The sequence below is a fragment of the Sciurus vulgaris genome (genome assembly GCF_902686455.1).
Source record: "Sciurus vulgaris genome assembly, contig: HiC_scaffold_629_arrow_ctg1, whole genome shotgun sequence".
In the NCBI taxonomy this organism is placed as follows: domain Eukaryota; kingdom Metazoa; phylum Chordata; class Mammalia; order Rodentia; family Sciuridae; genus Sciurus; species Sciurus vulgaris.
Window position 1 is genome coordinate 4,881,042 of NW_027632956.1, and position 15,907 is coordinate 4,896,948.

The 15,907-nt window shown below is 41.5% G+C and overlaps 1 pseudogene across 1 annotated transcript; it reads left to right on the forward strand.

Annotated features, from left to right (window-relative positions):
• The first annotated feature begins 1,710 nt into the window (after positions 1–1,710).
• On the forward strand, positions 1,711–3,102 carry LOC306652129 (HUWE1-associated protein modifying stress responses 1-like; annotated as a pseudogene). Its single transcript has one exon. The product of its transcript is annotated as an HUWE1-associated protein modifying stress responses 1-like (transcript).
• Positions 3,103–15,907: the final 12,805 nt, after the last annotated feature.

Consider the following 15,907-nt stretch of genomic DNA (forward strand, 5'->3'; position numbering starts at 1 on the left):
AGGTTTGGCCCCAAAAGGCATCATAGCCACAAGGCCACCCAAGTCCTACCACAGTTGATTGAACCCCAAAAGTCCCCAAAAGGACTACTGAACCTGGGAGTGATGGATGGTTCATGAGGGAGTGAACATCACCCAGACTAGCACAGGTCCCAGTGGCATTGCCTTCTGAATCCACTCATCTTGGTCTGATGTCACTTGGGATTTTGCCCAAATATTTTTCTGTTCAATATGTGGATTAAATTCTGGTTTACATCAGTACACCAGTATTTGATCTTAGAAAAAACCTTAAATGGGTTTAAATAATTGTCTCACATACAGATAACTAACTTAGCTACACACCAACTTTATGAAATTTGCCCTTTACTTGCACACAGACTTTCTTGGCACTTACTTAGACCCTCATATATTTCATTACACAAGAACTTTCTTACCCAGAAACATTTTCTTCTCCCTTCTACTAAGAGTATTCATGTACCTAGAACCTTTTTCTCTTTTCTCTCTGTTGATCCTTTTTTTCTTCACATTTTGGAACAACACTTATGAAATTACTGAATTTTGAGAAATTATTCCATTTTAATCATATGAAATACTTTATGTTATATACAGTACTCTAACTGAAACTCATTTGAAAATTTCCAACACCTTGTATTTGGAACAATATCTGTTTACCAATTTATGAACACACAATGTTTAAATATATCACTCTATGGAATTCAGGAACTTTAGAGTAATCAATGTTATTTAACAACATTTTAACTTTGCTAATCAGATTTCTAAAACAAATGCATTTAAGTAATCCTATACATGTCAAATCTAATTTATTTACTTTACTCTAAAACCAAGATATCAGAGAAGTGTATTGAACAATATCTGCCATCATTTTTCCATTCAACATAAGTTCTAGAAACAATTGATATCAGACATTTAAAAAAAATCAATATTTCATTAGTTTGACTACCTGGAGAGAATTGTGTATTAAGTAATTTTAAAGACATTTTAGCTTCAACTGCTTACCCAATTTAAATTGAACCCCTTTAAATCATGTAAATTAAAGGTACCTCGATCCATTTTTAAATTTTAATTTGTGACACCTATTATCTATTGGCTAGTTTTGATATGTACGTGATATATGGACACATGCAGGTATATAGGCAGAAAGCATAATATACACATAACACAAAAGCAAAGGCCTTGCAATTTTTGCAGATGAATCTTCTTTACAACATTATAGAGGTTTAAAAGGAAAACTAACTCTAGAGTTGAATAAAAATAGAACTAATAAGAAAAAATTAACCTAGGTAAGTAGGATCAAACTTGTGTGCTAAAAATTTTCAAATTAAAAAAAAAAAAAAAAGAGTCTTCTGGGTGGGCTCGGCGGTGCAGGCCGGGTTACGCGGAGGGCTCGGCGGGCAGCAGCGGCGGCCTTAGGGAGGCCAGGGCGCCATGCGGGGGCGGTAGGCAGGCGCGGCGGGCGAGACGAGGGCCGTCAGCGGGCCCCTGGCTGGGAGGCCCGGGGCGGGGGTCGTCCGGTCTGCGAGGGGACGCGGGGAGGGGTCGCCGGCTGTCGGGTTGCAGGAGGCCTGGGCCGCCGCAAGGAGCCGCCGCCGGCCGCCGGCCCCGCCGCAGGGCTGCTCGACGACGACGGTCCCGCGGGGGCCCCGCCTGAGGAGGACGCGGCGGCGGCGACGAGGCCGCGGGAGGCCCCGGAGGATGGATGAGCGGAAGGAGGAGGGCGAGGCGGAGATCCAGGAGCACGGGCCCGAGCACTGGTTCTCAAAGTGGGAGCGGCAGTGCCTGGCCAAGGCCGAGCAGGACGAGCAGAGCAACTGTCCCCTGAGCTGCAGGAGGAGGCGGCGACCGCTGCGCAGCCCGAGCACAAGCAGCAGAAGCTGTGGCACCTCTTCCAGAACTCGGCCACCGCCGTGGCCCAGCTCTACAAAGACCGAGTGTGTCAGCAGCCAGGACTTTCTCTCTGGGTCCCCTTCCAAAACGCAGCCACCGCGGTCACCAACCTCTACAAAGAAAGTGTGGATACCCATCAGCGACGTTTTGATATTGGAATTCAGATTGACTATCAGCGACGCAATAAGGATGTGCTGGCTTGGGTTAAAAAATGCAGAAGAACTATTCCTAGAGAAGATTTGATCAGCTTCCTGTGTGGAAAGGTTCCTCCACCACGAAACTCTAGAGCTCCCCCAAGACTGACTGTAGTGTCCCCTAACCGAGCTATTTCAACGGAAACTAGCTCATCTGTAGAGACTGATTTGCAACCCTTCCGGGAAGCCATAGCTCTGCATGGTCTTAGTTGTGCAATGACTAGTATAAGCGTGCGCTCCAGTACCCCAGGCTCTCCTACACATGTAAGCAGTGGATCGAATGCTAGTCGAAGGAGAAATGGACTCCATGATGTCGATTTGAACACTTTCATATCAGAAGAAATGGCACTCCACTTGGACAATGGTGGAACTAGAAAGCGTACCTCAGCCCAGTGTGGCGATGTCATTACAGACTCACCAACCCATAAACGCAACAGAATGATCTAAACTGCAAACATTCTCACACCCACCATGCTGCTTGAAAGCCACTCGATCCTCAACATATACTATTATTGCAAAGGCAACATGAGGCCATCTTCCCTTGTTCACTGTTTAAGACAAGTGAATTCAATAGTGGTTGCCATAAAAGGAAGTTCTAGGTATTTACAGTAGATGCCTCTTGTAATATGGCTTTCTCAAAAACTATAATCCTAGCAGAGGACATCAGATATTGTGTAGTCATTAGCAAGATCATCATAGGCAAACATATCCGTTCCAAGGCTAAAAGTGATCTTAACTGTATTTATTCTCAAAGGGAAAGGAAATATCAGATGTTTATTTGGTTATAGAATGTTTTTTTTTCTCCCCAGTCCATTTCCTGCTGTGTTGAGTATTTTGCTTCAACAGTATTGCCAGGTTCCCCAAATTATCTAAAAACAGGATTTGACTTCCTTGTCAGATCTGCAGGCTTCCATTTTTACAGCTGCACTGTACCATGCACCTGGTTTCTATATAGTAACAGTGTGCAACTTCTAATTATTGGACTGCCCTGTTTTTAGTTTTCAACACAGTGTCTAATTCTGGTGATTGTGTGATGTAAAGAGGTGCTATGATGGTCATGCAATTAACACTTAGTATTGAATCAATACACAGAACTTTATTGGATTCACTTTGTGTGTGTTAGTGCTCTAAAAATAGCAATATTATTGAACTGCCCCAGATTAACCCTGTAGGCTTCAAATACTCAGTTTTAAGACAAGTACTACTTCTATGTGGGGTACTCCTTACAGTAAATGTAAACTTGTAGACTGCATTCAAAGTGACCTGAAATAGAGAGGTCATGAACTTTGAGAGTGGGCTTCCTTTTGGTTCAGTATTAGTGAGGGGAGATGGATGGTGGGGTAGGTATTTATTCAAGCCTTTCATTTCCTGCTTTTCATTTTTCATGGATGCCCCACTTTGTGCAGTTTCCACTGTAGTGGGTGGAAGGTGACAAAGCTGTTTTATCTACTAATAATGTGATTACAACCTAAGTAGCAGAACCCAACTCCCCCTGTCCCTTCATTCCCCCTCCTAAGAAGTGCAGTTTGGTATCTCATTTGGGAAAAGGTGGAATTGCATGGAGGTTCTCTAGATGTTAGGTAGACCTAAATAAAAGTTCTCAATAGAGTCCTCTTGGAGTAAATATAAGACCTCTTGTAGCTACAACGTTTTAGAGCATGTTTCATCTTCATTTTTAATATCTTGAACTAAATGATAGTCTTTTTTAGATGAAGAACTGATGTCAGCCTGCCAGGTACTGTAATTTATTCTATCCTATTATATATCAAGTAGGACAGTGAAAATGTTTCATTGCAAACTTGTAGTCCAGTATCAGTTACTTCCTATTTTTATCCTTAAATGACCATTGCAAATCAGGGTAAGGGTTTTTCCAGTAATTACTCACAGCACTTTGTTAAAGTTTGCAATTTCTTCAGCCATTTAATAATATCTTTCTGTGAAGAAACTTTGCTAAGTTAACCATATTGACTGGGTGGGATGTGAATGGAATGTTAGAAATGTCGTGTGAATTGAAGTTCTGTATTCGTTATAGATATAACCCTTATTTAAAACAGTGAAATCCATACTCAAAAGTAGGAATGAAAGATTTCTAAATTTTTGCAACAGTGGATCATTTTTTGTTAGAGTATAATAGCAGGAAGAATTATAGCAATCTGTCATTGTACCTGAAACGGACATGCTTATGTATTATGAATACTTCAAAGCTTCCCTTTGGAATATACCAAGAAATGTATTTGGAATTATCTTTGCTTTTCTGTCATTGTAAATTTAGGTTCCAGAATTGGGGTTTGGTGGTGTGATGCATTGCTCACAAGAGGCCAGAACTCCTATTCCTACAGGATTTTGCGATGGAGGAACACATATTCAATCTCCCCTTCATGCCTTGGTTCTTGTTCCTCATTTCTACGTTGAATAACAATATTTTTGGTTGTTTTGTTTTAAGTTGGTGCTCTGAAGCTTAATCTTAGTACCCTTTACTCTCAATTGTCAAATTTTGATAAAACATGTGCCATTTTCTTTGGTAAGAGAAAGCAGGTCTGCCAGAACACAATTTATATGCCTTATCAGCTCCATTAAACTTTTTAAAAACTTAAAAAAAAATAAAATAAAATAAAATAAAAAAAGAGGAGGGAGGGAGAGAGAAAGAAAGTCTTAAAACCATTTGTGTGTGTGTGTGTGTGTGTGTGTGTGTGTGTTGCAGTCCAGGAGGAACTTAAAATGGGCATTTTTTTTTCTTCAGCCTAGGTTGGTCCCTCAATGAGTCTACTGTTTTGTGCAGTTTATATTCCAATGTAGGCTTCAGCAAGATTAGGCAAGGTAAATTACTGCTTAGGGATTTTTATTTCTTTTCTCCCTGGTTGGTAATCAGGTCAGGTTTGGATGCAGAAGATTATGAAACATTATCACCCACTATGTTGAGGAATGGGGTTGCTATATCACACTCCTTACTGAGACATACCACTGTTTTTTGGACTGGTGAGGGTTAATTTCCTCTCTCTCAGTGATAAGCAGTTAAAATTTTTGCTCCATCTGTCAGTTGGGGGTGAGCATTTTAAATAAGATTTTTTACATGATTCTGGGCTGGTACCTCACTCCAAATGTCATTTTGTGATAAATAATATTTTAATTTTTGGAGAATTTCTTGATCAAATCTTCATATTAGGTCAATGGTACAGATAATCTAATTTATATTGTGGTCAAATTTGAGTGCTGACCTTAATGAGGTGTTTGATTTTGAGATCAGTTTGGAAGTAAAGGAAATTAAAATTACTAATGAAACAACCCAAAGGGGAATCCCATGGAATAGAGTGATTCACATGTTGGAGAGGTGTGAATGGGGTGCCAGATTGAAACTATAGCATTCCCTGGATTCTTTCCAACACCAAAATGGACAATGCCACCAGAAATTAAGGAATGCCTTTACCCCAAATTTAATGGTGTAGGGACTCCCAGGGTCCCAAGAGATTAGAGGTGGGGTGTTGGGGATGCACCCTAATGGCGGCTGCACCCTCATGGCAACCTCCTCCTCATACATGGCACTGCCTGATCCACCAACAGTTTACAAGACATCTTTGTACTGCCACTCTCCCCCGGAAACTGAAAAATGTGTTCTTACCCAGCAACTCCCTGATTGGACTGCTTATCTCCACCCCCTACTGTCAGGGATTGGTTAGCAGCAGTTCTGTGAACGTGATCAGCTCGTGCTTGCCATTTAGTCCTATGCGACTCTCCCCTGTGTGATTCCCCCATGCCTTGCTGACCTCTACGCTAATTGGTTTCCACCTAGCCCCCACCCTACATAAAAGCTGTGTAACTTTCTCAATAAACGAGTTCCTGCTGTGCTTTGTGTGCTGACAGACCTCCCAGCTCTGGTGGGTTTCCACTGCTGCCGACACTCATCATCCTGCTCAGCCTTGTATTCTCCTCAGGTGGACCCTGAGGAGATACATTGGACCTTGTAGCTCAACAAGGAGCAACAACTGGTGCCCCGTGTGAGGATCATGAAGATATCCCCCCTCTCGGGGCCTTCCCCACTATCGCAGCCCTTAAAAGCTGTTTCCCGCTGCATCCTTCCCACAATCCAGATAAAGACAGGGGTCTCTCCAAAGGTGTTTGCTCTCCAAAGGACCATCCTGAGGTCCTCCCATGCAAGGGCCAAGAGGAACTATCACAAGAGACAGTAACAGGTCCCTCTCTTGATCCTTTTGATGTAACTCCATGGCCACCTAGGGAGGGAACACCTGTGTCCTTGAAGCAGTTCTCCCCCGAGTCCACTCCATCTTTTAACCATTTCCAGCCTTCTTCAGCCCCTCCTCCACCCTATCCGGATACAAAACTTATCTTGAGCACAGGGTCACTCGCTGCCCTGGCCTGGCCTTCCTGAAGCCTGCATTGGAATGAAAAACTGCAACAATCTCAGTGAGGGAGCGACCTGAGACTTAAACTCCTGGGCTGCTACACAGAACTAACTCATTTTCCAGGATTCTTGTTTTGTTTTGTTTTTCTTTAATGCTGTATTTTTGAGCTCATGACTTTTTTTATCAGTTCTATTTTTATCCAATTTTACAGTTATTTTTGAACATCTGTTACATTGCAATGGAGATTCACCTGTAAAGTTACATGGCCTTTGATTTTGTGTTATTTGTATGTCGTGCTGTTTGATGTCATGTTTTGTCTGTATCAAAACTGAGCACTCCTAAAATTAAAATTTAAAAATGGATCCAAATATTTTTAATTCACATGATTTAAAAGGGTTCAATTTAAATTGGGTAAACTAATAAAAGTGAAATGTCTTTTCAAATAACTTGCAAGTCTCTAGGTGGTCAAACTAATAAACTGTTGATGTTAACAAAATGTCTAATATCAATTATTTCTAGGACTTTTCTTCAACAAGAAAAAGGTGGCAAATACTGTTCAGGACACTTGTCTAATACCTTGACTAAAAACAAGGTTACTAAGAGTTATGTCCTAACAGGTACAATTCTATATATAAAGGGTTCTAAAGGTTTCAACTGTGTTTCAGTTAGAGTACTATAAACAACAAAGTATTTTATCTTGTTAAAATGGAGTAATTTATCTAAATTCAGAAATTCCATAAGAGTTGTTTCAGAATGTGAACAAAAAGAGGTCAACACATAGGAAAGAGAAAATAAAAGGCTCTGAAAATGGAACTATATTTAGTGAAGAACAAAATCTTTCTGGATAAGAAAGTGTTAGATAATGAAATATATGAGGGTCTAAGTAAGTCTAAGAAAGTCTGCAAGTAAAGGGCAAATGTCAACAAGTTTGCATGTAACTAAGTTGGTTACAAGTATGTAAGACAATCAGTTAAAGCTGTTTAAGGTTTTTCTTAAAGTCAAATAGTACTATACTGATATAAACTGAAGTTTAATTTATATGTTAAATTGACAAGGATTTCTTACAGATATTAATAAACTCTTAACATTATATCTGTTAAGTTTCATTCTTTAGGACAATTAGTCTTGAAAATTGAGGTTTAAAAACTAAATTGGGTAATATAAAAGTGTCAGGTAATTGTGAAATGGTCACTCTTTGTATATTAAATGTGTTCATATTTTCCAGGTATACAAGTTTTAAAGCAGGGAATTTATCAAGCTGTTATTCTCCAAACTAAACTTGTCTGTAATGGTAATTATAAACAGTAAATTTTATTGAGGACTTATTTCTATCATTTAATATTCTATTATAGGACCTGTTATCAATAGGGTGTATGTAAACTTTGTTACTTTTCCCACCAAGATTGTTTTTAGCTGAGGCTAATCCTTCCTTTCTCACAGTGTTCTTAGATGGGGGAACAAGAGGAGCAGCAATAGTTTTTTTTCCACCTTTTATGCAGGGTGACGAAACCCCCAAGACATTAATCCATGACATCCAAGGTTCAGCACAATTCAAAGAGCTCTATGCCATTGATCTAGCCTTAAGTGAAATACAAGAGCCTTTCAACCTGTTCACTGATAGCCTCTATGCTGCCAATCTGCCCCTAACTTCCCCTAGTCATACATTAAGCTTGATGATAATCCCATCACCCCTTTAATGCTTCAGGCAAGAAAACTTTTAAAGTTGATGACTAAACCTATATTCCTGCAGCACCTCTGGGAGCACCAATGCCTCCCAGGTATTTTATCTCAGGGCAATACAATTGCTGACTCCTTAGCATCTTCTCTGTAAAGCTATTCTTTCCAAGAGGAGGCTACATCCTTTCATGAGCTTACTCATGTTAATTGGCGGGACTTACACCACAGGTATCCCCAGGTCCCTATTAAGGAGCTAAAATGAATCACCTGGACCTGTAAATCTTGTTAGCCTTTTCTACAAGTACCTCCTTTACAAGAAGCTGGAGTCAATCCCCGTGGGTTAACACCTAACCATCAGTGGCAAACATGTCACCCATTATGCTCCTTTTGGAAAGCTAAAATACGTCTTTGTAACCATTGATACTTTCTCACATGCCTGCTGGGCCACAGCCCACGCCAGAGAAAAGCAAAACATGCTATCAATCATTTACTACAATGTTTTGCAGTCCTCGGCCTACCTAAACAACTCAAAACTGACAATGGCCCTTGCATTGCCAGTAAATCATTCTCCACATTTGTAGAATGCTGGAGCATCCAGCATAATACGGGCATACCCTACAATCCCACTGGTCAAGCAATTGTCGAATGACAAAACAGAACCCTAAAGACCCAGCTATTAAAACAAAAAGGGGGAGTATCATCTCCCCATGATGAATTAAGGATGGCACTATGTACTCTAAATATTTTAGATTTTTCCAAAAATGATCATCTCTCCCATTTCCAAAAGCATTGGGCAACCATGGTAAGATATCACATCAAAGTCCAATGGAAAGACCCTCTCACAGGGGCCTGGAGAGGTCCTGACCCTCTCATAACTGTTGGAAGGGGATTCGGAATGTATTTTCTATTGATGAGGACAAGCCCATTTGGGTCCCTGCAAAGAACATTAAATATCACCCCCCTCCAAATGATGCCCTCCCCTCACAAAATGATAATACTGACCCAGGGAGCTCCGCCTCTTGAGGGATGGTATTCTCTTGTCTTTGACAGGTATGCAAAAAACTTGGTGGACTCTTTGCCTCATCATCACTGGACTGCTCATCATCTCTCTGTTAGTGTTCATTAGTGCCATCATCATACAAGCTTTCTTGGAGCACCTGGAGCTGTACCATAAGTATCAAAATGATACTAAATCCTAAATCCCTCAACTTACCATGGGACCTTTAGTAACCCTTTGCTTCCTAACTGTAAGTACTATATTAGTTCAAGGAAAACCCCACCTCCCATGAAACCAAACCTGGATGGCCATCAACGCAGAAACCAGCAAAATAGCCAATGTCACCTTCTCAAATTTAACCCCTCTAGGAACTTGGTTCCCTGACCTCCTTGTGTACTTGTGTGACCTTGTGGGGAATACATGGGATCCTTCTAATCAGGAACCCTTCCCAGGGTATGGGTGTTTAACTCCTGGGGGTCGCAGCAATACCAGAAGCCTAGGGTTATACATCTACCCCGCTCACTTGAGAGACAGAAAGCAAATTGCCAAGGCGGAGGTCTTACAGTAGGTCTGAAAGTGCCTACTGTAAAGCATGGGGTTGTGAATCTACTGGGTGGATCATGTGGACCCCCCATCACTGGAGAACTAATCTCAGTGGAAAGGGGTGAAAACATGCAAGAAGTGGGACAAGGTTATTGCCACCAGCAAGGTAAAAAGGTAAACTGTGGGCCATGTTATGACAAAAACCAATCAGAATATTCTGCCTTCCCATTAGCTATTCCAGGGGAATGCTGCAAACCATTAGTCATAAAGTTCATCCCTGCAGGAAAAAAGGCTAACTGGAAAAACCTGGGGACTAGGGCTTTACTGCAGCAGGTATAATCCTGGACTAATCTTCACAATTAACTTGGTCCAGAAACCCCTGAGCAAAACAGCATTGGGCCCTAACGAGGTACTTAATTCAAGCAAACAATCCATTCAACAAACTGGTACCCTGAAACCAAGCCTAACACATCTCTCAACCACATCTCCTAGTGCCAACACCTTGCTACTGAATTCTACTACTCTCCCAATGGGGACCCTCGAGGACCCCCTATTAGCTCTTCTAGAACAATCCTACTTAGTCCTAAACAGCTCTATTCCCAATATAACTAAATCCTTTTGGCTGTGTTATGATACAGCCCCACCATATTATGAAGGCATAGCAACTCTAGGAAACTATACCTCTTCCCACAACTCTACCAAATGTTGCTGGCAATCAAAAAATCAATCCCTGACTTTACAACAAGTTACTTGACAAGGGCTCTGTATAAACTATATCCCTGTGTCACATCAATCTTTATGAGACACTGAGCAACTCAGGTCAATATCTGATCCCCCAGCAGGACACTTGGTGGCCTGTTCTATAGTACTCACACCATGTGCCCATACAGAAGTGATCAGTAACTCCCAAGGCTTCTGTGTGCTTGTTAGGGTAGTTCCCAGGCTATTATATCATTCAGATGAGGACATCTATCTATGACTAAGAGGGAACCCCCCTAGGACCAACAGGGAACCTCTTATGGCCCTAACCCTAAGTATGATTCTGGGTATTGGACTCTTAGGAGCCAGAACAGGAACAGCTTCCTTAATAATTCAGAACCAACATTACTCTGGTTTAAGAGCAGCTATTGATCTGGATATTGAGAAGCTAGAAAACTCCATTTCCCACCTTCAAGAATCCATTACTTCCCTAGCTGAAGTAGTAATGCAAAACAGGAGGGGATTAAATTTGTTTTTCCTACAGCAAGGAGGACTGTGTGTGGCCCTAGGTGAAGAATGTTGCTTTCATGTTGACCATTCAGGAGTAATTAAAAAAATCTATGACTAAAATTAGAGAAGGACTAGCCAAACGGAAGAAGGAGTGGGAAGCACAGCAAGGCTGGTTTGAATCATGGTTTAATTCCTCCCCTTGGTTGGCCACCTTGATTTCTACCTTACTGGGGCCACTTATTATTTTATTCTTACTCCTAACCTTCATCCCCTACATTCTAAATAGGTTAATAGCTTTTATCAAGGACCATGTAAGCACAGTCCAACTAATGATGTTAAGGCAAAAATACGTGAGAGTACTGGCCCCAGAGGATGGATATGCACAATATCCAAATAAGCATGATTCCTCTTTATGAATAACATGTTAAGAACAAGGTAGCTACTAAAGCGGGATCCAAAATTGCCGGACTGGGCACCTCTCTTACCTTATATAATGAACCTTCACAACAATTAATAGATGATATGCAATAAATATCTAGTGCAATCTTAGACCTCCAGGCACAATTAGATTCCCTTGCAGCAGTAGTCCTACAACATGGGAGAGGGTTAAATATACTAACTGCCAGGGAAGGAGGGCTTTTCTTGGTTCCTCAGGAGGAATGCTGCTGTTATGCTGATCAGTCCAGAATTGTCCATGACAAGATCAAGCAACTGCAAGAAAATCTGAAAAAACGGTGTATGGAGCTTCAATCTAGTTTCTTCTGGACGAGCTTACATGGCTGGCTCCCTTACTTACTTCTCTTGCTTGGTCCCCTTTTCCTTCCCCTTATAGCACCTACCTTTGGCCCCTACATTTTCAATAAGGTCATACAGTTTGTACAGAAATGTTTGAAGGCAGTACAATTAATAAATGTCCAAGTACAATACCAATGGCTAGCCACTGGTTATGAGGAGGCATATAATGATAATGCAAGGTTAACCCCCGGAGATCACTTGAGCTGATGATGGGTAAGATCCCAGGTGCACTGGGACAACCTAAGACAGGCTCTTGATGAGATTTCCCTCCCCCCTGAGCTGTTGAGGAACTGTGGAGTATTCAGAGATGAGTAAGACCTCTAAAGAGGAGAAACTTAGGACAGAAGCTCCACCTTCCAACTGGCTCCAGAGGGGGGCTAATGAAACAAAAAGGGGGAATTGTAGGGGATGCACCCTAATGGCGGCTGCACCCTCATGGCAACCTCCTCCTAATACGTGGCACTGCCTGATCCACCAACAGTTTACAAGGACATCTTTGTACTGCCACTCTCCCCCGGAAACTGAAAAATGTGTTCTTACCCAGCAACTCCCTGATTGGACTGCTCATCTCCACCCCCTACTGTAACGGATTGGTTAGCAGCAGTTCTGTGAAATGATCAGCTCGTGCTTGCATTTAGTCCTATGGGACTCTCCCCTGTGTGATTTCCCCGTGCCTTGCTGACCTTTAAGCTAATTGGTTCCCACCTAGCCCCCACCCTACATAAAAGCTGTATAACTTCCTCAATAAATGAGTTCCTGCTGTGCTTTGTGCGCTGACAGACCTCCCAGCTCTGGTGGGTTTCTATTGCCACTGACACTCATCATCCTGCTAGGCCCCATATTCTCCTCAGGCAGGCCCTGAGGAGATATATCGGACCTTGTTGCTCGACAGGGAGCAACAGTGGGGTCTCAGCACAGGGGGACTATCTGATAGAGATCAGACAGATGGAATTATCACACCAGTTTTAATGGTGAAGAGACCCCCATGTTCCTGTGAACCAAAGGCATGGGTCTCAGAGCAAGGCATCTATCTGCTAGATACCAGAGAATAATGGTGGGAGAACCCCTAAGGTTCCATGTGACAAAAGATGTGGGTTTTAGGGCAGGTTGCCTAGCTTTTCTTCTACACAGAGAAGGAATGTCAGAGTTTTATTTCTGGATAATTTAAAGTCTGCTAATGGATGCAGCATCCAAATGACAAAGGGGTCTCTGATTCAGAGTTCTGTGGGATATCAGGAGGAGGGTGTGGGGAGAAGGTACTGAGGGTTAAGGAAGAAGATCAGAAAGAGGATGTCTCCAGCACCAATAAAGCACTCAATACAAGTCCTTGCACTGTCCATGTAGCATAGGTTGCAATAACCACAAGTGCATGAGCCATGAATGGGTGTTCCCTGACCTCAGAGATACTTTGGGGTACTGGACATATCACCAGTCACTTCCCAGATCCCAGCAGTCATTTAACTGAACTTCAGCAGAAGGTGAAAATTTTCAGAGTCTTGGGTAAGGGCACTTGATGCCTGTCATCTGTTTCCTGGTCAAGAAACAAAAATGTAAGCACAAAAGGATGGTAAGCAAACTTCAAAGAATTCATAGAAGCCTTTATTCCTTCATGGCCTTGGGTACTGTCTGGGCTCATTTTCCAGATGGGAATAATGCCTGTTATTTACAGGACTTGGGTTTTATAGGATATAATGAGGATATTGTAATCAATGGAAGCCTTTCACGTGCAGTTTTGACCATCAGGGGCTAGTTGGGCAGGTTAAAACCAGACCCTGAAGAATGAATACTCAAATCTTGTCCATTGTCATTTAGGACTAAGTTGCAAGGAGGAAGGTCAAGTTTTAGGGCCCAGTATTCAGTGTCTGCCCTTTCCCTAAGGATTCATTTTTTTTTTCAGAAACAAATATACTGGAACAATTTTAAGGTTTGGCCAATTTTCTCCTCCTTCCTTTCAAGCCACACAGTCTCTCCATTTTCCTTGGGGTGCTGTCTTATAGGAATATAACTTTTCATAACCCATCACATGTGGTTACATGTATATGTGATGTTCATTCATGTGGTCCATTGTCTTCTTGGAACTCACTTATGAAGCATAGCAACTAAGATAAAATCAATAAAAATTTATGATAGCAGTAGCAGAATATTCAAGCAAGAACAGGTCCACTTTGAGCAGGAATCCTGACTGTTTAGGAGGAACACCATGGGCTAGTCCTCCTTTGCCTGCTTTCTACCTCCTCTTCCTCTTTCTAAATTCATCCCTTTTTCCCTCCCCACATTCCATAGTACTAAGAACATTAATAGTCTATCTTTACTGAAAAACAATTATAAGTGCATGTTACAGTATTGTAAACTATAAGCAAAGAATTGTACAGGAAATGTCTAGAAGTACGTTGTCTTATATAATTGAAATTGCACATCCATTGAAGAGCAGCACCTTACTTCCCCCCAACCCAGTATCATGGCAACCAAAATGTTTTTTTTTTTTTTCTGTTTCCATGATTATTTGGTACCATTTATATTTTGAGAAACAGTTTCAACAGGTTGGTTACAGTCTTACTAAGATGTTGAGGATGTCCATGAAACTGTGATCCTCTTGCTGTAGCTTCCTGAGGTACTGGGATTATAAGGAAGAACTACCAAGCTCCTTTGCTGATTTTTAATTAGGTAGTTGTTATTATACAGTTCTAGGGATTATTTATGTATTTTTGATATTTTACTTTTCCCAGTTAATGTTCAAGAAATTTCTCCCATTCAGTGAGTAGAATCTTTTTTCTGTTTTTTCTTCACTGTCCTGTGCAGAAGCTTTTGGTTTAATGAATTTTCATCTATTTATGGCTTTGCCCTCTGTCCTTTTCATGTCATAGCCAAGAAAACATTCCTAAAGCATTTGTGGGGAATGTTTTCCTCTGTTTTTCCTTTTTATATTTTCCACAGAAGCTTATTTTCTTCTTTTATTTTAGATTGAAACAAAATAACTTCACCTGCTTATGGAGTAGAGCATGATATTTTGATCTGTGTATCTGTGTGGTGATCAAATCAGAGTAAAGATCATATTTGTCATCTTAGGAGGATGGGGAAAGATTAGTAAATGGAGCTCCAATATTTTCTAGCAATTTTATAGATTTCAGTTTCATGTTTAGATTTTTAGTACCTTTGTGATGATGCTTTGTATGGTGTAAGATAAGGTTCTGATTTCTTTCTTAACTACATGGATATGCAGTATCCTCAGCACCATTTCACTAATAGGCTATCCTTTATTGTATATTAATGTTTTCTACCGAAAACTGCCGCTTCCTAGCCCGGGTTGCTTCAAGCGGCTGGCACCACTTCTTGTACTTTTGGCCTGACCAGCGGGACAAAAGACATGTACTCTTCCGAAGTTCATGAAGCAGCTTCCACTTTATTCAAATAACACCTTCAATATATAAGCAGTCTCATGCATAAGCAATTGTAACCAGATATGTCCATCCAATCCTGTTAAAAGTCAAGCGATCACTCACTCAAGCATACATGTAAAGTATATCTGTCCACGCGCTAGGCGACTGAACTGATTATCATACAGCCAATTGTAAACACTTCCTGCCTTTCTCCAGGCATAATAAGGATGCCGTTTGCTCTCTGCCAGTCACCATCTTTAGATGCATGTGGCATAACCCTGGGCCCTGGGTTTCACCCACCACAACTCCCCCTTTCTGTTTATAAAAGGGACCGTGCCTGTCTTAGGTTGTCCATGGCAGAGCAACATCCTTACCCATCATTGGACAATGAGGCTCTAGCCCTCATTTCCTGTCTTAGGTTGGTATGAGCTCCCATGAATCTTACCCATCTTTGACTACCAGTCCAGCATATTTAACCAGACTTGGGGGGATGGGCCAGCATCAGTTACGATGAGAGCTTGGCAAATAATGGCAGTTTCTCTGTGCAGATGTATATGCATTTTGTATATGCACAGGACAGATACAACACACAAGAGTCCTCCCCTGGACGAAAACCCAAACCATTCTTTTCCCCATAGAACAGCGGACTGCAGAAATGTGGCCAATTGTAAAAATAGGAGGATATAGAATTGAGGAGTTGGTAAGAGGTGCAGGATAGGGCCACATCTTCACTATCCCCCATAGTTCATGTGAGTCTCCTCTATTAACATGGCGAGAATTCGCCAGCACCATCAGCGGGAGAAGCCTCCTTATCTTCTTCCTGTTTTGGGGTCTCTGTTGAGGCCTTGACCAATC